This window comes from Schistocerca gregaria, chromosome 2 (assembly GCF_023897955.1).
Source record: "Schistocerca gregaria isolate iqSchGreg1 chromosome 2, iqSchGreg1.2, whole genome shotgun sequence".
Taxonomy (NCBI): domain Eukaryota; kingdom Metazoa; phylum Arthropoda; class Insecta; order Orthoptera; family Acrididae; genus Schistocerca; species Schistocerca gregaria.
The window spans coordinates 666,080,065-666,106,893 of NC_064921.1; positions in this window are offsets into that span (position 1 = coordinate 666,080,065).

Sequence of the window (26,829 nt, forward strand, 5' to 3'; positions counted from 1 at the left end):
AATGGTGATTTGCGCTGAGATTTACGTAGATTCCATGCGCATTTCTTATATTAGTGTTATTACTCACCTGTATCTAGATACCAAGAAGTGTTGTTAATGTACTTTGTCCAAAATAAACCCTAAATGGGCATTTCTGATTCCAAGAAGTGTTGTTAATTCAACTTGTGGCATATAAACACTGACTGGGGGTTTCTGCTCTCTGCGTCGCAAATGGTTCATGAAGCACCCTGCAGATGGTGGGTGTAGCTTTGTCAAGGACCCTGTAGTTAGTAGTGGGGTAGATAGAAAGGGAATGCTCCTGCTCGGTCTTCAATTTGCAGGCCTTCGAAAGAGAGAAGTGGATGACCTGAGCAAGGTGACGCACTTTTCAGTTTGCTTCTACACTCCAAACGCAGCCCCTCCAATATTTACTCCTGTAGAACACAATTTATCCCATAGTAGGGATCTACTGCACTTAGATGTCGTACACACGTTTAATATTTGTGCTTCCAGTCTTCTAAATGACAAGCTGTCTTGCGAGATGTATTTATGGATCTGTCATTCTGACACAAGAGTGTCGTCAATTGAACCCATGAAACCTAGGCGTCCGTACAAACCGCGAAGAAATGGCGGTGCTCGAGCAAACGAATTATAAAAATTAAAGTAGCTCGGAGGGTGGGAGACCGATCTCGCACGCCATTGGCATACCGTATGATGACGTGGACACACATACATAACTCGACTGATCATGGGGGAAAGTGGAGAGGTGGAGGGAATTCCAGGAGAAGATATTTAATACTGCCACTTTGACGGTTCTCTGCAGTTCATTGCATAATATGGTAACTCCGGGATTGCTGATGCTGACGTTACCAGTTTGGACACGTATGCCTACCGTCCTCATAATGAAGCGCTATAGGACTAACACTTTTCGTGGTATTTATAAGTGATGAAACAGGTAACGTCGGAAGCTCAATAAGGCTTTTCGAGGATGCTGCTGTTGTAGACACAGATGTCACAATGCTAGAGAATCGGAGCAGGGTGTAATAATACTTGCAGAGGAAGTAATCTAGTAGCAAGGACTGGTAGTTAGCCCTCAACACAAACAAACGTTACGTATTGTGCATAAACGTCCAGAAATATCCGATATTATATGATTACACGAATGCTAAAGAGTCACTGGAAGCACTCACAACAACAAAATAGCTGGTAATATGCATATGAAAGATTCATAGGGAACGACCACAGAAGACTAATCGCAAGTAAGGCAGATGCCAAAGTGAAATTTGTTGGAGGAATACTCACCCACAATGAGGTACCTTACAGAAACCTCGTTCAGGCAGTGCTTGAAAATTGTTCATCATTGTGGGATCTGTGCCAGATAGGATTGGTAGAGGAAGGATGGAAGAGCCAAAGAAGAGCAGTGTGCTTAGTTCCAGATTGTACAAGTAAGCAGAAAAGCTACTTTTACGCTCACTCAACTACAAGAGAGGAATTCTGCTTCACAGTGTCGTTCATTGTTCAAATTCCAAGAGCATATATTCCCAGAAGACCTAACTAATATAATGCTTTCTCTCTGTACATCTTGAGAGAAGACCATGAACGTAAAACTGGAGAGATGGGAGCCCACACAGTGGCTTACCTGCAGTCTTTCTTTCCTTGACTGTACGTGACTGGAACAGGGAAGAGGGGAAGTGACAGTGATGCACTTTTGCCACGCACTGTTGGATAACTACGTGGATGTAGATGTAGACACTGGCCCAGCCTCAGTATTGGAGTAAAGCTCGTTCTGGGTTATTTTGTTTGTGGGGCTTGCCTATATTCAGGGACAAGCATGCATTTGGGGCCATATTATCTACCTTCCCTTAACCTGTTGTTATGCTGATTCATTTAAGACCCCCTGGGGGTTGATTTATGACCCTCTGGGGATAGTCCACACTTTTAAGAAACCTCTGACCCCTCCTTGTTTCCCAGCCTTCTGGAAAATCTTCAACACATCCTACTCCCCCATATCAGCATTCTTTTGATGTCAAATTATTTGACTGATTAACTAAATTGAACAATCGTATACCCCTTCCTCCTCTGGGAAATCCCCCAGTTCTCCCCCTCCTCTAGTTCTCCTTCCTCTCTCTACCTGTATATTGACAGGAAAAAGACTACCCTACTGAATTGCTAGACAGGAAGGATCCCATGACATGAAAATCAAATGAAAGTCAGTAATGCTCTGAAGAGCCAAAGAAACTGATACACCTGCCTAATATCGTGTAGGGTCCGCACAAGCATGCAGAAGTACAAGCATGCAGAAGTACCACAACAGGACATGGCATAGACTTGAATAATGTCAAGAGCTGTCTATGAATGCGTAAGAGCACAAAAGGGCTGAGATCACTTCTGAACAGCATGTTGCAAGTTATCCCATATATGTTCAATAACGTTCATGTCCAAGGAGTGGTGGTGAGTGGAACCGTTTAAACACAGAAAAGTGTTCCTGGAGAAACTCTGTAGTAATTCTGGATGTGTGGGATGCGGCACTGTCCTGCTGGTTTTGCCAAAGTCCGTCGGAATGCACAATGGACATGAATGGATGCATGTGATCCGACAGGGTGCTTATGTACATGTGACCTGTCAGAGTCGTATATAGACATATCAGAAGTCTCACATCAGTCCAACTGCACTCACCACACTCTATTACAGAGCCTAACCCAGCTTGAACACTCCAAGGCCCAGCCTGGTTGACGGATTGTATTTATTTAAATACCGGAAAGAGGGCATTCACGAAAAATTATTTCGAAAACGACTTCTACAAAAAGATGAGTAATGCAAATTTAGGTAAGTCGATGGAAGATCTGAGAAAAAATTCAGCTTTTCTTATTAGGTTGTGTCACAATGGGCATTATGGTGTTAAGAAGTGCATTACAAACCAAATGTCAAATGGGTCACTATTTTTAACAAGAAATTAGGTGCTACGGAGACTTCGAAGACTACTGTAGAGCCCATCTATCTGTGTGAGGAAATCCACACTAGACCAGTCCAACTTTCACATGTACCGATTGCCTTATTATATGGTCACAGAGAGCATCACCTTAAGAATTCGACGAATCTTCATATACGGACCATAATATTTTATTGTTAGATAGAAGAAGAAAGATATCAGTGTAATGAAAGACGATGTGAACTGGTTATCGATTGTGGAATTTGTTGGTCTAATATCCAAGACGTATGCATATCGCAAACCAGAGGCAAGCAAAAGGACTTTTCCAGCATCAATAGCTCGCGAGACTGAGGGCTATTTACAGTATCTGTACAGTAGCAGTGATGGTGCTGTGTTTCAGCCATCATACTTTGCCCATTCCAGAGACATACGGCAAACATGTCTAAAATTATCTCTCCTGTGCTTGACGATAACCACACATCTGGCCATAGTTGTACACTGTCAAAGTGGCAGCAGAATGGAAAGAAATCATACACAAATTTTAAGCTAAAATTTCATTTATCTCCCATTCAATTTAAAAAAATAATTTTACGCTTTCGGAACCAGACACAACAATATTTTTACACTCCTCCTTCCTCTACAGTGATGGAGACCAGGACACCCATAGAACTGAATGTCTTGAATAGCATAAAACTTGTAGATTCGAGACATATATGCAACCTTCTCCTTTCCTTTCTCGTAGAGGATGGTATCCAAGAGGTCACATAATCAATGTGACGTCACTATATCTGTATAGGGTGAATCAGGACCATCCAAATGAATTCCATAGTAGAAAGGTATTTACCAATTTACACTGCTCCGTGTTTTCGCGCGCTTCATATCCTTGAGTGGCCCCTTCAATACAGTGTTTTCTGAGAATGTATCTACACTCCTGGAAATGGAAAAAAGAACACATTGACACCGGTGTGTCAGACCCACCATACTTGCTCCGGACACTGCGAGAGGGCTGTACAAGTAATGATAACACGCACGGCACAGCGGACACACCAGGAACCACGGTGTTGGCCGTCGAATGGCGCTAGCTGCGCAGCATTTGTGCACCGCCGCCGTCAGTGTCAGTGAGTTTGCCGTGGCATACGGAGCTCCATCGCAGTCTTTAACACTGGTAGCATGCCGCGACCGCGTGGACGTGAACCGTATGTGCAGTTGACGGACTTTGAGCGAGGGCGTATAGTGGGCATGCGGGAGGCCGGGTGGACGTACCGCCGAATTGCTCAACACGTGGGACGTGAGGTGTCCACAGTACATCGATGTTGTCGCCAGTGGTCGGCGGAAGGTGCACGTGCCCGTCGACCTGGGACCGGACCGCAGCGACGCACGGTTGCACGCCAAGACCGTAGGATCCTACGCAGTGCCGTAGGGGACCGCACCGAAACTTCCCAGCAAATTAGGGACACTGTTGCTCCTGGGGTATCGGCGAGGACCATCCGCAACCGTCTCCATGAAGCTGGGCTACGGTCTCGCACACCGTTAGGCCGTCTTCCGCTCACGCCCCAACATCGTGCAGCCCGCCTCCAGTGGTGTCGCGACAGGCGTGAATGGAGGGACGAATGGAGACGTGTCGTTTTCAGCGATGAGAGTCACTTCTGCCTTGGTGCCAATGATGGTCGTATGCGTGTTTGGCGCCGTGCAGGTGAGCGCCACAATCAGGACTGCATACGACCGAGGCACACAGGGCCAACACCCGGCATCATGGTGTGGGGAGCTATCTCCTACACTGGCGTACACCTCTGATGGTCGTCGAGGGGACACTGAATAGTGCACGGTACATCCAAACCGTCATCGAAGCCATCGTTCTACCATTCCTAGACCGGCAAGGGAACTTGCTGTTCCAACAGGACAATGCACGTCCGCAAGTATCCCGTGCCACCCAACGTGCTCTAGAAGGTATAAGTCAACTACCCTGGCCAGCAAGATCTCCGGATCTGTCCCCCATTGAGCATGTTTGGGACTGGATGAAGCGTCGTCTCACGCGGTCTGCACGTCCAGCACGAACGCTGGTCCAGCTGAGGCGCCAGGTGGAAATGACATGGCAAGCCGTTCCACAGGACTACATCCAGCATCTCTACGATCGTCTCCATGGGAGAATAGCAGCCTGCATTGCTGCGAAAGGTGGATATACACTGTTCTAGTGCCGACATTGTACAGGCTCTGTTGCCTGTGTCTATGTGCCTGTGGTTCTGTCAGTGTGATCATGTGATGTATCTGACCCCAGGAATGTGTCAATAAAGTTTCCCCTTCCTGGGACAATGAATTCACTGTGTTCTTATTTCAATTTCCAGGAGTGTATTACACTGACATCTGTGTATACTATGAATATAGCTTCGTTATTTGTGAATTGTTTATGCTCATCATCATTGAAACCCTGAGCATCTGCATGATCTTCACTCCTTGAGATGCCGTTGTGAAATGCTCTGGGTGTGGCTCAGTGCCCGTTCGTCTATACAGATCGTTGCACAAAACCATTGAGTGTACAATAGTGCATCCAATGATCATGGAGAACTAGAGCATACGCTACAGTGTGTTCTGGTAAGTTTTCTGAACATTTAGATCCAGTTCACACACTTATGGGTCCCAATTTAACTATCTCATTCTGTTTTCAACTGTCTCTTACTGTGGTTGGCGCCAGTTTCTTGAATTTCCGTGGGCTGAGTAAACATCCATCCACATCATAGTACGAAGCACTGAGCCTCACAGACATGTCGTATCCTAGACCGTGTACATTCTCATTCCACTACAGGTGTAGCTTATCATACACGTAGAATTCAGAGTTCAGGCAGATTCTAGCATTGGTTAAACAGCAATTGCAAAATTTGGTGAAATCGTTTGCAACACCGACTCTTCTACTGGTATGAAACTCAAGTGTGATGAACCTGGGCATCTCCAGTTCAGCAGAGATATTAATAGCCCACTTTTGTCTGCTTGCAGTCGGCAGCACTGGGTACTCAAAATCTCCCATGAATTGAAAGCTAACAGCAAAAATATACCATCATTCAGAACATTTAAAATCTTCAAACGCTACTCATCTCATACACTGATGTGTGTCAATTTCCATATTGCCCCTGTTGATAATGATCTCGTTCTCCTCTTGAGCAAATTGAATGTATGAGTTCTTATCGGATGCACTCCATGCCTGAATAAGTTTCTATTAGCATTCAGAACAATTTTCAGCATCTCTTCAAAGTATACATGCAGTAAATCTTTTGTACTATTCTAGGGTCTACGCACTGGCTCGTCTATAAACCATATAGCATTTTCTAAATCGTTCAGATCCGACAGAGAAGGAGAGTTGACTCTGTGCCTGCATTGTGTGTATGGTAAGCCTTGACTCCGTTAAGTTCATATCGTATCTCATGAAACAGGAACGCTAAAGCATTACTTGTAAGGTTCAGTGACACTGTAGGAGTAACATCCCGTTCCGTAATTGATAGATAAAAATATTTGACTATCTCACAGAGGATGGTTAAAGTGTCTTAATGCTGGCTGACAATTCGAACTGTGTCGTTCTTGTTAAATTTGGTTGACGTATAGGGTTCGTGGGAGAAGTACTCCTGTAATATAATGCACTCGTCATGTTAAACCTGGCTAGTTACGTGAAACAGTGTCATTTCGAGGTTTCAGAAAGAGGTTTAAGGAACTCGTAGTTGGCATGGGTTATAACCTTCCTCTTCTGTTGTGAAATGCCGTGCTCTGCGATGTACCCGTTCGTTTTATATCTTGTGCGCTTCCTGTCTTTGAAGTCAATAGTAGCATGTGGAGGAGCTGCTTGCAAGTCCCAGCTGCTTGAAGGTCGTTGCCGCTTCCTGGTCTCAGTATATTCGAGGTGGCTGCTGGATCCACTTTAGATGGAGTCGTACAGTCCTTTCCTTGCCATAAAAGTCGATGAATAGTCATCCTAGTCCACAATAAGACAGTCCAATGTCTCAACTGTCACCTAGCGGCAAATGGCGTTGGTTAGTGTCTCAACAATCTAATACCCCATTCCAACTGATGAAAAGAATCTGTAAATTGTATGAATCAATCTGTTGTTGAGATAAGAGTTTGTTTCAAATTTACACTCGACACGGATTGTAATCACAGGAAGCATATCCGCTGACTAATCAGATCTGCAAAATTTATTAGTATTCTTCCTCAAAACTCGTCCTTTTGTGAAACCCAGTAACCGTCCTACTGAAACATTTTGGTTAAATGTCGTGTCACTGCCAGACACCACACTTGCTAGGTGGTAGCCTTTAAATCGGCCTCGGTCCGGTAGCATACGTCGGACCCGCGTGTCACCAATATCAGTGATAATAGACCGAGCGCCGCCACAGGGCAGGTCTAGAGAGACTTCAGGGCACTCGCTTCAGTTGTACAGCCGACTTCGCTAGCGATGGTTCACTGACTTCTACGCTCTCATTTGCCGAGACGATAGTTAGCATAGCCTTCAGCTACGTCATTTGCTACGACCTAGCAAGGCGCCATTGTCAGTACTATTGATATTGTAAACCATGTATCGTCAAGAGCGACGTTCGTCATTAATGGATTAAAGTTAAGTATTCCACCAGCTACGTCCGTTTTTCTCAATTCTAATTCCCTTGTCATGATCCAGACCTCACCCCAGCCTGCGTGAGCTAAAACACGTGCATTTGGGCCTCCTGTAGTAACGGTGTTGGCTCTCCTGCCAACCACAACGTTAAAGTCAGTCGCTCTTTTGATATCTTTATTTCAGTTTAAAGTATACTGATGTTTACATGTGCCACAGTCCCTTTTTCAAACCTTTTTAAAAAGACGTTTAAATCGTCAGTATCGTATGTACAAGGTTCCAGATGAAGTTTATTGTTAGTCACTGTGATATTCGGAAAACTGTTCCTTGTCTCCAGTCCAATCACACAATACTCCACTGCATGTTGCTTCAGTCAGTCAGTGGGGAGAAATTCACCTTTAATACACAAATCTTTCTTTTAAAGTCAGAGTATAGGACACTGCATCTGAACCTCAGCTGATGAGTGGATGTTTACTGCACCTCCTTATATATCACTGGTTGTAAACGTTACAAAGGACATGATGCACATATGGACACAGAAATAAGCATTAAAGTCTTCGTAGCGATGAAAATTGTAGAACACACGTCTTCTGTGGTGAAGTATTGTTGTAACTCTTCTGTTCGCTGCAGGTCTCCAAATCAATCGAAACAGTAGACATTATTTGTATCTTTCTTAACATAAGCTACCCGTTGGGTATCTAGTGTCCCAGGAACATTTAAATTCATAGTTTCACTTTCTCCAGATTTCGCATGGTGCTCGGTGATGTATCCCATATAAACACATCATGGAATCTTGGAACTATGAATTTTTTCCTAAAATACATGAGCAGATCTGAGTTTGTAAGCGGTCTCTCCAGAAGACAGCTAAAGAACTTTTCTCTATTTTTGAAAAGAACTAGTCCCATGTTGTATGGTTTCTGGTATGGTTATTTTCCGAAGGCTATTGTTTCCATAATTCCGTTTTGCCTTCTTACTTTCTAGCTGCTTCTGGGAGTTCCATACGTTCTTGACTGTTCAGGCAATAGCCTCATCATCATCATTGAAATGGCGCCTTGTCCTCACAACATCTTACACTGAAACGCCAAAGAAACTGGTATAGGCACGCGTATTCAAACATCGTGTTATAGACAGCGGACGAGCAACAGGACACAACATCTCCAAGGTAACGATGAAGTGGGGATTTTCCCGTACGACCATTTCACAATCATACCGTGAATACGAGTAATCTGGTAAAACATCAAATAGCCGACATTCTGCAGCTGGAAATAAATCCTTCAAGAACGGGAACAACGATGACTGAAGAAACTCGTTCAGCGTGACAAAGGAGGTACCCTTACGCAAACTGCTGCAAAATTTCAGTGATGGTCCATCAACAAGTTTCTGCGGGCCAAACATTGAACAAAATATGATCGATATGGGGTTTCAGAGCCGATGGCCCACTCGTGTACCCTTGATGACTACACGACACAAAGATTTACATCTCACCTGGGCCCTTCAACACCGATATTGGACTCTTGGTGACTTGAAACATGTGGCCTGGTCAGATGACTCTCGTTGTTAATAGTATCGGGCGGATGGACGTGGACGGGTATGGAGTCAACGTCATGAATCCATGGACTCTGAATGTCAGCTGGGGATTGTTCAAGCTGGAGTAGTTTCTGTAACGGTGTGCGGCGTGTGAAGTTGGAGTGATATTGGACCCCTGACACGTCTAGATACCACTCTGACAGGTGACACATACGTAAGCAATCTGTCTCATCTGCATCCATTCATGTACATTGTGCATTCCGAAGGACATGGGCAATTCCAAAAGGAAAATGCAACACGCCACACGTCCAGTATTGCTACAGGATGGCTTCAGGAACACTCTTCTGAGTTTACACAATTCCGCTGGTCACCAAACTCCACACCCAAAGGACATTATTGAGCATATCTAGGGCTGCATTGTAATGTGCTCTTCAGAAGAGACCTCCACCCTCTCGTACGCTTACGGATTTATGGAAAGCCGTGTAGGATTCATACTGTCAGCTCGCTCGAGCACTGCTTGAGACATTAGTCACGCCCAATCCACGTCATGTTGCGACACTTCTATGTACTCCCGTTGGTCCTACACGATATTAGGCGGGCGTACCAGTCTCTTCGGTTCTTCAATGTATGACTCGCTCTATGAGAAACAACCGTGGTTCTGAGCTCTGCCTGTCAGACGTAAGCTCTGCGCTCTGGAAACTGTGAATATCTCCTTCGACCAATTTGGAGGCTAAGACTTCTCAAGTGCTCTTTTTTGTTTTGAGATATATGTGCCACACACCCATGTTAAATTTCTGTTCATGTGCACCGAATATTTTAATACGATAGTATACAGCATCCATTTGTTCATTATCATGAACATCGAATTGTTTCATTTTTATTATGCTATGTTTGGTTCGATTATATTGTATAGTTTTTTTCTGGAAGTATATCCATCAATTTGTATAAGCCGCATAGATTGAAACACATCCACATTTGAGCTTTTATTATTCTCTTCAGACGCTCCACAATACTCGCCTTCAGTTGAGTGAACGGTGAGTAGTGATGTATTGCATACCACTGCATCACAGTCTTGATATGCCTGTTGTGAGACCCTCAACTTTGATCGGTTTGGACGTTGTCGAAGCATCGATTGGTCCCTGTTTGCATAATATACTCAAACACTTTCGCAACATTCATACCCAAATTTGTCTTGGCAAGCAGTGCCTAGTAAAATTTGAAGTTTGTATCAATAACCATTAAAATGTACTTGAACACATTATTAGCATATGAATATTTCTGCAAATCTATAAGAACAGCCTAACATTACTCATCCAAACCTTGAATCATATCATGCCGACGGGCGTGTGGTTTGAGTGCTAGTCAGTGCTGTTCTTGAACAACTGTTTCCATCCTTATTCCATTACACCTCTCTCTCTCTCTCTCTCTCTCTCACTCTCTATCTCTCTGTCTCTCTGCTCAGAGATTATTGAAACAACCTCATTCGAATGAACAGTATTACCACCTGCACCTGGTGCCATGAGCAGTCGCAACTGATTTATTAGCTCATTCGGATCATCGTAGTACGTATATATAGTGGGGATCGACTGCTCACTCTTTTCTCTTGGATGTCAATTTTGGATGTCTATTTTGTTGTGGTCGTCAGTCCAAAGACTGGTTTGATGCAGCTCTGCATACTACTCTATCCTGTGAAGGCCTCTTCATCTTCGAGTAACTACTGCAACCTACATCCTTCTGAATCTGCTTGGTGTACTCATCTCTTGCTTTCCCTCTACGATTTTACCCTCCATGCTTTAATCTACTATTAAATTGGTGATCCCTTGATGCCTCATAACGTGTCCTACCAGCCGATCCCTTCTAGTCAAGTAGCAACACATTTCGAAAACTTCTATTGTCTTCTTGTCTAAACTATTTATCGTACATGCTTCACAACCATAATTGGTTACACTCCATACAAATACTTTCAGTAAAGACTCCCTGAACTTAAATGTATATTCAATATTAATAAATTTCTCTTCTTCAGGAACGCTTTTCTTGCCATCACCAGTATACGTTTTATATCCTCTCCACTTCGACCATACTCACTTATTTTTCTACCCAAATAGCAATACCCACCTACCACCTTAAGTGTCTCATTTCCAAACCTAATTCCCTTAGCATCATCTGATTTAATTCGACTACATTCCATTATATTCGTTTTGCTTTTGTTAATGTTCATCTTATTCCTCCTGTCAAGACACTGTCCAAGTCTTTCGTTGTCTCTGACAGAATTACAATGTCGTCGGCAAACCTCGAGGTTTTTATTTCTTTTTCATGGATTTTGATTCAAACCCCAAATTATATTTGGTTTACTTTACTGCTCGTTCAACGTACAGATTGAGTGACATCAGGGGTAGACTACAACTCTGTCTCACTCCCATCTCAACCATTGCTTCTCTTTCGTGCTCCTCGACTCTTATAACTGCCCTCTGGTTTCTGTACAAATTGTAAATAACCTTTCACTCCCTGCATTTTGCCCCTGCCATCTTTAGAATTTGAAGGAAAGTATTCTGGTCGACAGTGTCAAAAGTTTTCTCTAAGTTTTTAAATGCTGTACATTTAGGTTTACCTTTCCTTAACTTAGTTTGTTAGAAAAGCCGTAGTGTCAGTATTGCCTTGCGTGTTCCTGCGCTTCTACGGAATCCAATTGCAATGATATGTTGAACATCTAATATAGGTTTTATAAAGGTTGTGTATTTTGTACTGCGTTGGTTCCGTACTTTCCTACTTACACTAGTCAACCGCAGTATTTCACGAATTCACCTCAAAATCTTAGGGCGGATAATTTATAGTTTTTGTGCGATTTGATAAAGTGACGTTAACTAGACCAGCTGTTCTTTGAAATTCCCCATTACCTATCTGGTGGTCACTAACGACCATAAATCGTATAGTCTGCTACTGCATGACAACAAATATGGTGTATACATATCATTATTAATCACGCAGTTCAAGAAGATAATTGCAAAAAGTGAATACAGAGTGTCAGTCAAACGCAGAATTTTGTGTATAAATGAGACCATTTGTCTTTGTAGCACAAATGAAGAGCGTAGCAAAAGTTTCAAATGTACAGTCATTTTAATCCAGAATAAAATCTATTTGGACAACAAATAGACTAAAAATACAGACTACCAACAGAAAGAATTAATTAAGAGTATGCAATACTTTTATTAATGAAACTGTGCACAGAGTACACATACAAACTAATACAAATGCAAATACAAAGATAGTTTCTTTTATTGACACAGTTCTTTTTCTGCAGTTTCTGCATTATATCTGTCGTAGTGCTTATTGTACAGTGCACAAACGAAGAATTCACTCGGCTGTTGTAAACTCTTGTTTTGGTAGGTCTTGAGGTGGAATCCATGTACTGCATATCATGTTACTACGTGTCGCAGTTCGTAGTTCGCTCCCTGTTTCTTATCTTCTGTAATTATAGAGTTGGTTGAATGGAAGTCGTTCCAAATAGAGTTGTGTTTTTCTATGAGTGTTAAGCGTGTCCTTTCGTAGGTTTTAGTGTTGGGCAGGAACATCTGCGTTCTGATAACTTTTATGAAGAAGATTTCTTTCATTAAGACGTGAGCCAGTCTTAGAAGCGCTGTCTTCCCGATGTCCAGAATCCGTTTCATAAAGCGGAATTTGTCTATTGTTTCGGTGTCATTCACTATGGTTTTGTCCCAGATTATGTGGCTCCCGGTATTTACTGTTGGTGCTTTGGCAATTTTAAGTAGTTATTGCTATTTTTGTTGAGAGTTTTTGAGGCTACTGGATTTTTTAAATTTCTTTTATTGCTCCTGTTGCTCTTTCTTTCCTACAGTTGTTAAACACTGACCGTGTCGTTTGCGGAGTGACTACGATATATTTGGTTCAAATGGCTCTGAGCACTATGGGACTTAACATGTGTGGTCATCAGTCCCCTAGAACTTAGAACTACTTAAACCTAACTAACCTAAGGACATCACACACAATCAATCCCGAGGCAGGATTCGAACCCGCGACCGCAGCAGTCGCGCGGTTCCGGACTGAGCGCCTAGAACCGCTAGACCAACAAGATATTTGTCCTTTGACACTACTTCTAGTGGTTTGTCATGAAGGGCCAACGCGGCTTTAGGTTAGAATTTACCACCTCTTCTAAAACTCATCTATTTAGTTTTGCTTGGTTGTAATCGATTTTCCACAGCCCATGTTGTGAATCTCGTTAACACCCTTTGTAGGTCTTTTTGTCTTCTGGAATTTTTACTACGTTATCAGCAATACGTATGAGTGTTGTTGGTGTTCCTCATCGTAACTGCTGCCATGAGGTTGAACAGTGTCGACTTGATCAGGTCTGCTTGTAGTACGGTATGTGTTTGAGTCAAATTCTTGGATACAATGGTACCAGTAGATATTTTGTCTTACGGTGGCTGGAAGTACTTTCGTTATTTGGTGCCTGTCGTCAATAAACCGGCAGACTTATCGGATAAGTGTTTTTCTGTTAAAAGTTCTGTGAAGACTACAAAATATCTTTTCGGTGAATGTCTTAGTGTGCCTTGCACTTACGCTATTCGGCAGTTCACGGCTAAGATGCTTCTTCTCTTACTTGTACCAATGTAGTATTTCTGGTGTTTGAGCACCTACCTGAGCGGTAAGCCTATTGGTTAGTATTTCCATAAAAATTGCGAAAGATTAGTTTTCGAGTGTTGTGGCTCCTTTGAAAAAATATTGATAGTTGATTTCTCGATGTTCTTGTGTTTTTCCCGTGCTCACGTAGTCGTTGAATAGTTGCAACCACTAGTCTTCCATTATGTAATAGGATTGCTCGAGGCGTTATAGGTATATGTCGTCTATCGCTAAAGCTTTTTTGATTTTTGCCTTTGTTATCACTTGACGTATTTATTGTCTTCTTATAGGTGTGTGACCTGCTATTGTTTCCTTTGTATCGTATTCATGGGCTGTTTCCTTGTGTTGGAGGCTTAGGATGGCTTCAGAATAGTTAACCTTGTGTCCATTGAGATTCCCTTTATTGCTAGTGGTCTAGATTCTTGAGCGCTATGAGCGGATCTCTTTGAGCACATTCTGCTTGACGTCTGCCATCTACTCCAATGTGGTCCGCCTTATTCTTTATTAGTGTCTTGTATGACCTTCTCTGGCTGGCATGTAGTGACAGGTCATATTGTTGTGTTGTGGTTCTGGCTCCGTTTAATTCTGATAGCATCTCTTGCCGTTCATCACGACATTCCTAGTCGAATCCTGATTGCGAGTGACTACCTTTTATTTCTGTTTTGTAGAAACACTATGCATAATTCCACTGCATCCATTGCCTAGTGAAGCTATATAAGGAGTCTTGTTTTTTTTTCATTTTTCCTAGTCTTTCCTGCAACTTCTGTATATCCGATATCCTGGCTATAATGTTTGATTTGAGATTGGTTGTTGGTGATGCCTGATTCAATTCAAAAGTTTTTGTTATTGGTGCTACCGCTGATATCCAGGGTGCTTTCTCATTGCTTGCCTTTATGCCTTCACCTCTGAGTAGTACGAGGTCTAATGCGCTGTTTCCATTGGGCGCTACGTAGGTTTTCAGAGCGGGTACGTTGATGAGGCTATATCCTTCTTCTTCTAGCATTTCCAGACTCACTTCTGTTTTAGTGTCTAATTTGTCTGTCCTCGGACTGAGATCGCGTGCAAGAACTACTCCATTGCGGATGTTTATTTGTGTTAATACCTTTGCTAGTCTATTAATTTCCATTGGGCGCTACGTAGGTTTTCAGAGCGGGTACGTTGATGAGGCTATATCCTTCTTCTTCTAGCATTTCCAGACTCACTTCTGTTTTAGTGTCTAATTTGTCTGTCCTCGGACTGAGATCGCGTGCAAGAACTACTCCATTGCGGATGTTTATTTGTGTTAATACCTTTGCTAGTCTATTAATTTCATCTTCTACCGTCATCTGTAGTTGTGCATATATGCCTATTACTCTGACGTGCTTCGTATTAACAGTAACTCTATCTGTTATTACTTCTTTTACTTATCCAAGGCATGGTTTGAGGAAGATGGAAACTCCTGCTTGTCTGCCTATGGTTTATCGTCGGTCCGTAGTACCCTTTTATAGTAAGCTCTTCGGTTTGAAGGCTTCTGTGAGGATGGTGGTGTCGTACTTCATAAATCTCTGGTGGTATAAATGATATTGCATTTTTATTTCTTTCAAGCGAAATTCTGATCGTTCTTTAAACTACGTAAATCTGAATAGAAACCTTATTTTGAAGGCAACCTTGTCTCCTTCTGTGCGCAGTTCTTCACAGTCTATGACATCTTCGCTTCCTTTCCTCTGTACGTACCTTCTAACCTTTTCTGGAGTGGTGTTTTTCTTAAGTTGACACAGATATAGCCAGTCTTTTTTTCCCCATGTTGAAGGTCCTTGTTTTCGTTTGCTCCTGTCCCAGTGATCGATTTTACTTCATTGGTATTCCTTTCGCTACTTTCTGTGTGTGCTGTTGTCCAGTTACCTCCTCTCTGGGCGTTACAGAATTGATTAATACATCGGCTTATGATCCACGTTTTGCTTGACCACCTAGTCGAAAATCTTGTACATCTTTACCTGGCTCAATGTCTGAAAACCAAATGAATGTGATGCGACATCACAGAGACAGTGTAGTTAAGATGAACGTTACGTGTATGTAAGTCAGAATGAATATTGCGTTGTTCTTCTTGACAACACAGACACTGCAATATCAAATGTCTTCTCCATTACAGGACAGCGACTTTCAGTTAACATGTCCTCCCCTGTACAGAAATTGCGCACTGTGTGTACGAGTACATGCTATGACTCAGGAACGACGGCGATTGGAGGACTGGCTCTGGTCGAGAGTCGTGCACGGGTAGCCAAAGAGATTAAGGCGACCTTTTGCGTGAAGCGGGAAATCCATGTTCAAGACCCGGTCCGCCACGAATTTCCATTGTCGTCATTCCTTTACAAAGCTGACGGATGTTAATGTTCGCAACTGCGAATACACTTAATGTAACGCTAGTGCTGCAGTACCTCTAATATTAACCGTGCGTGTTCCTTATCTGTTCCTTGACCTCCACAAATCCCGAATCTTCGAATTATGTACGTGGGAAGTTTAATAAGCAATGCAACACGTTTTTTCTCTGTCGATTTCAGTTGACAAAAAAGCAGGAGTTTATGTAGGACATCGTGGAATATTCCGCACACAGCCCCTATATATTCGTGAAGTTCCAGTAGGTGACAACGTAGCCTTTAAAATGACGTCTGTAGGTAGCTGAGATGTGTCGTAAGCAGGGGCCTGACATTCTTTTGGCGATATTCATAGGTGCTTGCAGAATGACTTCGTAGACTTCGTTGTGAACAAAAGCAGGGTGAATTATTGTGCGAGGCACCTGTCACCATCGAAACATGAACGTGCAAAATCTGTCCGATCTCCTTCAGAAAATTGATTAATCCACATGAAGATGACGTGCTACAGACGCGAAATTTAACCGACAGGAAGAAGATGCTGTGATATGCAAAAGATTAGCTTTTCAGAGCATTCACACAAGGTTGGTGCCGGTGGCGACATATACAACGTTGTGACATATGGAAATTTTCCAACCGAATCCTCATACACAAACAGGAGTTGACCGACGTTTCCTGGTGAAACGCTTTTGTGATGCCTAGTGTAAAGAGGAGAAATGTGTACCATCACGTTTCCTACTTTGATAGAGGTCAGATTGTAGCCTATCACGATTGCCGTTTGTCATATCGCGACATTGCTGCTCGCGTTGGTCGAGATCCAATGACTGTTAGCAGAATATGGAATCGGTAGGTTCAAGAGGGCAATACGGAGCGTCGTGCTGGATCACAACGGCTTCGTATCACTAGTAGTCGAGATGACAAGCATCTTGTCCGCATGGCTGTAACGGATCGTGCAGCAACGTGTCGATCCCTGAGTCAACAGATGCGGACGTTTGCAAGACATCAACCATCTGCAGGAAAAGTTCGACGACGTTTCCAGCAGCATGGACTAACAGCTCGGAGGCTATGGCTGCGATTACCCTTGACGTTGCATCACAGACAGGAGCGCCTGCGATGGTGTACTCAACGACGACCCTGGGTGCGCGAATGGCGAAACGTCATTTTTTGGGATGAATCCAGGTTTGGTTTACGGCATCATGATGGCAATATCCGTGTTTCGCGACCTCGCGGTGAACGCACAATTGATGGGTGTATTCGTCATCGGCATACTGGCGTATCACCCGGCGTGATGGTATGGGGTGCCGTCGGTTACACGTCTCGGTCACCTCTTGTTCGCATTGACGGCACTTTGAACAGTGGACGTTACATTTCAGATGTGTTACGACCCGTGGCTCCACCCATCATTCGATCCCTGAGAAACTATACATTTCAGCAGGGTAATGCATGACCGCATGTTGGAGCTCATGTACGGTCCTTTCTGGATACAGAAAATGTTCGACTGCTGTCCTGGCCAGCACATTCTCCACTTCTCTCACCAACTGAAAATGTCTGATCAGTGGTGGCCGAGCAACTGGCTCGGCACAAAATGCCAGTCTCTACTCTTGATTAACTGTGGTATCGTGTTGAAGCTGCATGGGCAGCTGTACCTGCACACGCCATTCAAGCTCTGTCTGATTCAATGCCCAGGCTTATCAAGGCCGTTATTACGCTCAGAGGTGGTTTTTCTGGGTACTGATTTCTCAGGATCTATGCACTCAAATTGCATGAAAATGTAATCACATGTCGGTTCTAGTATAATATGTTTGTCCAATGAATACCCGTTTATCATCTGCATTTCTTCTTGGTGTAGCGATTTTAATGGCCAGTAGTGTACTTCAACGTGTTCGTGGCCCCAAAAATGCAAACGAACTTCTCCTCGTCTATGAAAACGCAAAGCCTCACATAAGTTTGCGCACCTGAGAGGAGCTCACTATACTTCCTCATCCACCCCACAACCCGGATCTCGCACCTCACATCTGGATGGGCCATTGAGGGATGCATCTCGTGGGAAGCAGTAATGGATGATGGGGAGTTTACTGATGTTGTCTCAAATATCGACCAGTTGAGAGGTAATATGCTGGCATATAGGCCTTTCTAGTAAGATGGAGTGAGGCCGTCACATTGAAGACTGGCTGCGTTGAAATGTAGGATTTTATAGCCAAAAGAGTTTTTCAGAAAAAAAAGTGTTGAATTATTTAATGGAGGAAAAAACTATTGGATGTATAACTGTAAGGTATCTCAGCTTGTTGCACATGGCACGTAATTCTTTCATATATCTTCAATACCCGTTGCAATTCGATCAGAGTAGCAGATCTGCTGGTGTATTTAAAAGCTTCGGAACTGCAGTAGCCAGCATCTGATAAACGAGCAGTACGTGGTCACTGTCCTTTGTAGCAGAGATGCCTGCATTAAGGCGGTGTTATCTTTGGCTAAGAGGACCCACGCCGCACCGCAGAGGACCTTTCTATCGCGTTACGCGTAATCGGCTTAAAAAGCCAAATAGCGCAGGCGGCCGGGCCGTGCGTCGCTGCGCTACGTGGCGGTGACAGTGTGGGGGCGGTGTGGGGGCGGTGAGTGGGGGCGCGTTGCGGGCGGCGTGTCATCACTCAGGCGGCTCAGCGGCATAACGCGGCCGCCCCCGGCCAGCCCGAGCCCGCCTCATTAGCATTATTCAATTAGGCGTGCCGCCCCCACACCACAGCGCGGCACGCCGGGCCGGCGCCGCTCGCTGCGCTGATCGATCGATCGGCGGCGCCCGCAGCTGCGCCCCGGGACTTGTTGCGTGATGCGTGCGCGACCGCGGCACGGCTGTGGGCGCTGCGCCCGGCGCGACACCTCGCCAGGCCCGCCCTCCTCCTATTGGACGTATGATACCTGTCACTATCACAGGCAAACAGAGCATTCCTCGCTAAAACGTGTCAACCACATTGATGCCCACTGAAACTTTAGCGCTTCGAAGGATAGCGGAAAAGCACTATACTTACGGAACACATGCCGTATTCGTCCGCAGCTCGTGATCTCGCGGTCGCGTTCTCGCTTCCCGAGCACGGGGTCGGGGTTCGATTCCCGGCGGGGTCAGGGATTTTCACCTGCCTCGAGATAGCTGGGTGTTTGTGTTGTCCTCATCGTTTCATCATCATTCCTGAAAGTGGCGATATTGGAGCAAAGGTTGGGAATTTGTACAGGCGCTGATAAGCGAGCGGTTGACCGTCCCACAAACCAAACATCATCATCATCACATATGCCCTATCGATGGGGCCCACCGGTATCGTCTGACCACGGCGTCATCCTCTGTCAATGGCGTCATTGGATGAACTATGGAGGAGCGTGGTAAGATATTACGGCAGATTGCCGTAGCCTGTCGTAGGCTGGCGTAGGCTGCAGTAGGTTTCCTAGTAGTTCTCATAAGTTGGGATAGTAACCGCGTTATCTGAGCGTTAGGTGTGTTGCGTACCTGCCGGACGCTACCTCATTTCGATCGCTTTGTTTGCATACGCGATCAGTAGGCTACTAGTTTACTCTTGAAACTTGAACTGGCGAACAGTCTACAAGCTGAGTGCATATATACATAAAGCCGCGCGTAACCTATGGAACATTTCTGCTGTACATTGTTATTCTCAGGTCTGTCACTTAAAAAAAAAAAAAAAAAACCAGTACTTACAGGAAAATCAAAAGTATCCATGTTGAATTCAGGTTTTATACGAATGGTGTTGATTTTGAAAGTGTAACAGAGAACATTAAAAATATATATTTGCTTGTAGAGCTCAGGAACAGCATTTCCTTACAAATAAGTGTAAAAATAAAAAATTAAAATAAATCAAGCGCCAATCCAAAAATTATAAACACATCGCTTTAATACTTCGTCGGGCTTAAATCAAACATGTTTCTGTTTTAGATAAACAATTCCCTCACTTAATAATAATAACAAGAAACACTTGACATTGATCGTGATAAAGAACGTTCTACTGGGTACAAAAACAGCAATAATTAAATAGATATTTTATATTTGTGCACGTAAACTGTATTTGTTTCAAATGTAAATGCTGTTTTTACAACAACAACAAAAAAAGGTTCTGAGCACTACGGGACTTAACTTCTGAGGTCATCAGTCTCCTAGAACTTAGTTAAACCTAACTAACCTAAGGACATCACACACATCCATGCCCGAGGCAGGATTCCAACCTGCCACCGCAGCGTTCGCTCGGCCACTCCGGCCGGCCTTTTTTTACATAAAAACGCAGAACGCAGAACTTAGGTGGTCAACTAATTATTGTTACTTATAAAATACTACTTGTATCTTGTAATGATATAAAGTACACCATGGAGTAACATTGAACAATGTGTGGTTCTAACTATGTACATAACAAACAAGCAAACGAAAAACAAAGAGAACTCGTCGGTTCCCAGTTTCTCTCTCACACATTCATTTATGTGTCTTTTCGTCTCAATGCGACCAGTGCCTTTCCCTAGGTCATTCATGTAGTGTTCTGAAACCAAAGATTTGGTAGAACGCAACTCTAGGCGTGGAGTCAGCATTCTGCTCTCCAGGCTGTTGTTAGTTTTCGGGACATGGAAAAAGCTACTGCTTGCTCAAGTAACTCCCCATTTGGCATCAAGAGTCTGAGGGCAGCCTGTTCCACTCCTCCCACCAAGGAAAAATCACTGGTAGTACCTGTAATCGAACCTGCGTCCTTATGACGGAGTTTACGGTATATAGAAAACTATCTATAATAATCGGGAACAGATGGACTATATGGACATCCTGGCGGGGTGCAAGATAAATGATTTAAAAGAAAACGTGCACCACGTAATTGCTACGAGAAACAATATCCTTACATATAACTATCGCTGATAGCCTCGATTAATATTAGAGAGGGGTTCAATAAGTAACGCAACACTTTATTTCTCAAAGCAAGTTGGTCTTATTTAGAATTCCAATACACTATATTATTTCCAAACGTTTTGGCTACAAAATCATAATTTGCAACATAGTTTCCGGTGAATGCGACGGCCTTACGCCATCTTACTGGAAGTGAGCCACTGTCTACATGTCCCATGGAATGTATCCTTCATTAGGCCAATCAGATGATGCACCTAGCAAGGTGGGAGATCGGGGCTGTATAGTGCATGAGGAAGAACAATGATGTTTTGTGACCTCCACTTGGTGCACAGACTTGCGCTGTCATGAAGAAGAAAAAATTTCTTTCCATTTTTGTGGCACTTTCTTACATTGCAAGTCGTAGCTGTATACGGCGGGCACGCTGGGGATCAGACAGATATGGACGACTTTGTTGCCGTGATAACAGGCGCCTCGCCCAACGCCTCACCGCGCAAAAGCACTTCTACGTCTCCGTAAACATCTACAAGCACCTATGAAGATTTACAACATTCTTGTTTTCCACCAAAAGGAAATGACAGGTTTCCGCTTGGAACGCACCTCCGTTACAGACGACATTTTGAAGGCTACGAATGGTGCAGGAACCTGTCACAACTTCATGAAACTCTATGCGGTGAAACCCTAATATTCCACGATGTCCCGCAACAAATTCCGCATTCTTCCAAGCGAAATCGGCCAAGAAAGAAATGTGTTGCCTTACTCATTGAATGCTCCTCCTATTTTCATGTGACGTGAGGTTAATTAATTACTGAATTGGTACCCAGAGGAATTCGATTACTGCACATTTATTTCGCCAACATTTCCACACACAAAACGACTGAACATGGCAAGTGTACTCGTTCAGAAATACTAAGAATCGCATGACGTATTAAACTGAGTTTATTAAAAGTAATGCACGTATGCTAGGTCCGCAAGGTACTGTAAAACACAGTGTGCAGGAGAGACTGTGGCTGATTCGACTTTAAATGATGGAGCATAAATTACTGAGTTGCCCTTGGTGTTAAAGAGCGGTTATACGTGTACAATAATCAATAATACCACTTAAGTTAACAAGCAAATCAGTTATATCTCAAGATTCTTTGTAACAAATATTGAGTCCCATATCGCTAAAGAATTTAAATTAAAAGTCAAAAATCATGACAATAAACTGTGAAACGACTCCAGTTTTATCGTGAGGATCCTAAATCTCACACGACACCCATGTCAATCACATCTGAACACTGCAGCCTGAATACTTAACCATCTGGTTCCCAACTCGGACTCCAACGAGGACCAGTCAGCACACTGTTGTTCTCAGAATGGCTCTGCCCTGAGCCACTCGCTGACTCTGGTCTTCTCTCTATGGCCTCTGGACTATAATACTCTCTGCGCCGCTCGCTGAAAGAGAATGTCCCTTTTACCCTCCAGAATAGTATGTCTTGTCGACCACCCTGCCGGACACAACATTGTCTGTTCTGTAGTGAATCAAGAAATTTTCCCTGATGTCACATAACATGAAAATCACCAGTGAGATAGCCCCACGTTTGGCGACAAAAATGTTGTGAACTCGAGAAATTCTTCTCTGTCATATTAGATAACATGAAAATTACCAATGAAGTCGCCCCACACTGGACACCAAGAATTAACTGACATTAATAAATAAAATAAAACCAAACACAAAGGGTGCAAAATTAAAAGGTTGATGTATGAATTCAAAAGATTGGTTAGTTGACTAAAACATGAAAGGAATGTATTCATTTCAGAGCGGTTTACACTAACCGAAACAAAATTACAAATCTCAAGGCCACTATGAGAGAGCGTGGACTCGACTCAGTCGTTCGTGGTAAGAGGAGGATGAATCGTGTCACTAACATTTGTGATCATTCGTCGTGTAGTGCTGTCGGCCGCAGGTGTGGCGTCGGTACGGCGCGTAGCCTCGGAGCTGTGCGGCGCAAGTCCACTGGCGTCATCAGCAATCGTGGCTTTGCGACGAGGCCCAGGTACGATCTCCGCGATGTCTGCCCGTTGTCGGTGCGTGACCGAAGTGCGATATTGCGGTGTCGGAAGGGGGGTGTTGGCGTGGACAGAAGACCACCCATCTTCCCTCGCTTCTGCGCTATCTCGCCGTCTCTTCTCTTCACTCCTCATCCACCTCCCACTCCACTCTTGAAATTTTTCTTCCCTCGATGTTGTGATTGGCGGACCAAATTTTCAATGCCACCCAAAGACTGATCCCTCTTCTATGACCACGCCTCGCAGTGCAGGTGGAAATTCTTTTTAGTGCGTGAGCTGGTGTGTGACTCGCGAATTGGCGTCTTCCTCACGACTTCACATTCTTATCATATTTTTCTGGAATCTAAAGCTGTTGTGAGAGCAGACATACCACACTTCTTTATAATCGCTGTCTCTGCGTGACTCCTGGACAAACTCATGTTTGGGCTTCATCTCAGAGTCTGCTGGCGTCCGTGATTTATAAGGAACGCCCTCACTGTACATAAAACATCTTTCTTAAGAAGGATGACTTCCTTCCCACGTCTCCTGTGCGAACTGTTCGCGCTTTGTGTATCCTCCTCCTGGTGCCTGAAGGGTGTCGGAACTGTCTAGATATTCTTTCTAAGGCACGTAAGACGACCGATGTCAGGCCACCAAATCTCACATGCCTTAGTGAGTGCATTCTTGACGTTTCATCGTAGAGGCTTGAGAGGTCCAACAGCTTTAGACAGACATTCATTGTCCGCCAGGCCCTTCGCAACGTGTTCATTCTTAAGCGAGGAGAGGGTTTCTGCCAGCTACTCCCTGTGTGCTTGTACAATGGCTTCAGTGTCTCCTTCTCTGGAGCTTAAAGCATGGGATCCATCTAACTTTCTCCTGGGCCGCTGTCGGAGTGAGTCGGCGAAGGAGGTCCCAGGCGGGGATATCTCGGCACACTTTCGTTTCTCTGGCTTCTCCAAAACTCACGTCAGTCATTCAGAGTTTGTGCTTATTTGTTTCTCATATCGGAGGAGGATAAATCTTCCGCACGACTCCTCACCTCTTGCCTTAAGAAGTTCATAAAGGTCCACGACACATATTAGCGGCCAATGAGGACTCTGATCTCAGCATTAGCGTATGCAACATGAGCCTAAATTTGATCCTGAATATTTTTCGCAATCTTCTTCACCCTTCCCAAAGCTTTGGTGAACATTTGGCATTAGTACGTCTACCAGGACCGTAACTTTCTACTTATCAGCAATTTGTCTACCTTTTATTGGCGCCAGTATGTCTTCTATGGCCGTGAAGTTAGTTTCAGAGCTGCCTTTTCGGAGTTGTAAGGACTGCTATGTTGTCTATCTAAAATCTGTTTTATAGGAATAAGCATATGGAACAGGATCTCTTAAGTAACAGAACACAGTACATTGTACTTAACAGTGGGTATTCATAAGAAAAATGGGTATAATCAGGCGTGTCCCAGGGAAGTGTGATATCACATATACTTAAATGATATGGCGGACAGGGTAAGCAACAGTATGCAGCTATGTGTTGATCGTGCTGTGGTGTGTGGGAAGGTATCGTCTTTCAGTAACTGTAGGAGTATGGGGATAATTTAGATAGAATTTCTAGTCGTTGTGACGAATGGAAGCTAGCTGTAAATGCAGAAAAATATAATTCAGATAGGTAGGAAAAACCCCATATTGCTCGAATACAGTATCATTACTATGCCGAGAGACACGGTGTCTTCGATTAAATATCTAGGCGTAACGTTGCAAGGCAGTATGAAGTGGAATGAGCAAATAAGGATTGTACTGGGAATGGTCAACCTTGGTTTAATGCCAGAATTTTAGGAAAGTGTGGTTCATCTGTAAAGGAGACCACATAAGACAACAGTGCTACCTATTTTTGGGTATTGTTTGTTTGGGATCAGTACACGGTGGATTAAAGGAAGAATTGAAGCATTTCAGACGTGAGTTGCTACATTGTAACCGGTACGTTCGAATCGGAACTGAAATGGACGTCCATGGAAGGAAAGCGACGTTCTTTTGGAGGAACGCTATTGAGAAAATTTAGAGAACCGACATTTGAGTCTGATTGGAGGGCGAATCTACTGCCGACAACATATATTTCGCTTAAGGACGACAAAGATAAGATTAGAGACGGTTAGTACGGAGGCATACAGACCGTCGTCTTTCCCTCGTTTTATTTCCGAGTGGAATAGGAAAGGGAATGACTAGCAGTGGCATAGGGTACCCTCAACCACGCACCCTACGATGGTTTGCGGAGTATGTATATAGATGCAAATGTTTTCAGAGAAGCTAATTACGAGTTTGGCTCCAATCGCTTTTGCTCTCTTCACACTCAAATTACCTGTAGAAACCAACTTTTAATCACAGAAGGCAAAATATCTTGTTCAAAGTGCAAGCAGTGAGACACACGCCAGTCTCTTCCTGCCATATTCTTTTCATCAGTCTACCTCTTCGTCGTCCGTTGTCAGGTTTGGTCTTCACATTCGTTGGATTAAGGAGTGCGGACCCTGATTAAAATTTAACAAACATGTACACCTGAAGAGACAATGGCATATTTCTTGCGAAGAAGTTGACTATGTTCCCCATTACTGAGCCAGTGGACAGCTTAGAAGAACATAAATATGTGAAAGGCGTCAGAAAGATCTCTCGCAACGTTTACGTGAGGCATGTACTTTACAGTAGGAAGATTTCTTTGCTGATTTTTATGTATTTCAGCGTATTCATGAAGGCAAATTTAGTATAAAGACCGACTACTAGGGATAGCTACAATGGCTTTAACCTGGATGAAAAGCGAATAAAAGTGATGTTTGATGACAGATATGGGTACATCATTGCATACTGCTTCAACTTTTTGCCAGAAGTCTCCAGGCCTCCAGACGTAACGGATGGCCCGCAGTGGCATAGTGTTTTCCTGTTCACCTTCTAACCAGATATTTTCAGTGCTTGACTGATCTTGAGAATTTAGTGACCAGTGCATGATTACCTTCTGTCTTGAGGCATGTCAGGACAGCACAGGCAGCATAATGACCTGTGTTATCATGTGGAAAACACCACGGATACCTCTTTGACGTAACACAACTACCGTTGTCAGAAATGTGGCGCCTGCTGTCTAAATTACTGGATTCGCGAGCCAGAGATAACTGTGTCGCGTACCCAAAATCAATCCGTACTGTCACTCTAGGTACTAGATCCGTATGAAGGAGACGAATGCAGTACCGAAGCCTTCGTTCTCCTCGGAGCCTTCGCACACAATTACATCCATCGCGTTCCTGTATGCAGGTATGCAGGTATGACTGGTATGGAGGAAGACGTCGAGCCACTCCCGTGCACACTGTTGTCATTGGGTGGACCACAATCGGTACCATTCTCCCTCCTGCCGCATCTAAGAGAAGTCGCTACGTGCACGTTCCTACGTAGATATTTGCCTTGTTACAGACGAGCCCGTTAGGTGACTTACAGTCCGTGACGGGGTAATACGTTCCAGCGAGGCTGAGCAAACGATATTTCCTCTAGTGTGCTTGTGGCGTAGGGCTATTGAGATTCTGCATGGCGATATTGCCATCGTGGACCCAACGATTCTACAATGATCTGACAGAACAGTGTCAGCACTGACCTACTACCGATATAAACGCTTCCAGGCGATAGCAGCTTCACCTGGCAAGAAATGATGCTAGTCACACACACACGCACGGTACATGCAGGATAAGGATGACTCTTTTCCATATGTAGAATGGGAAAGGCGGGCGATCTTTCTGAGTTAGACGGAGGGCAGATTTTGACGGCCCGGAGGTATGGCACGAGGATTTCGGAAACTACTCGACTTTTCGAGTGTTCGAGGATGCTGTGGCGAATGTCTTCAATGTACCGAAACAAAGGTGAAACCATGTCCAAACGCCGTGGGGTTGGGCCGA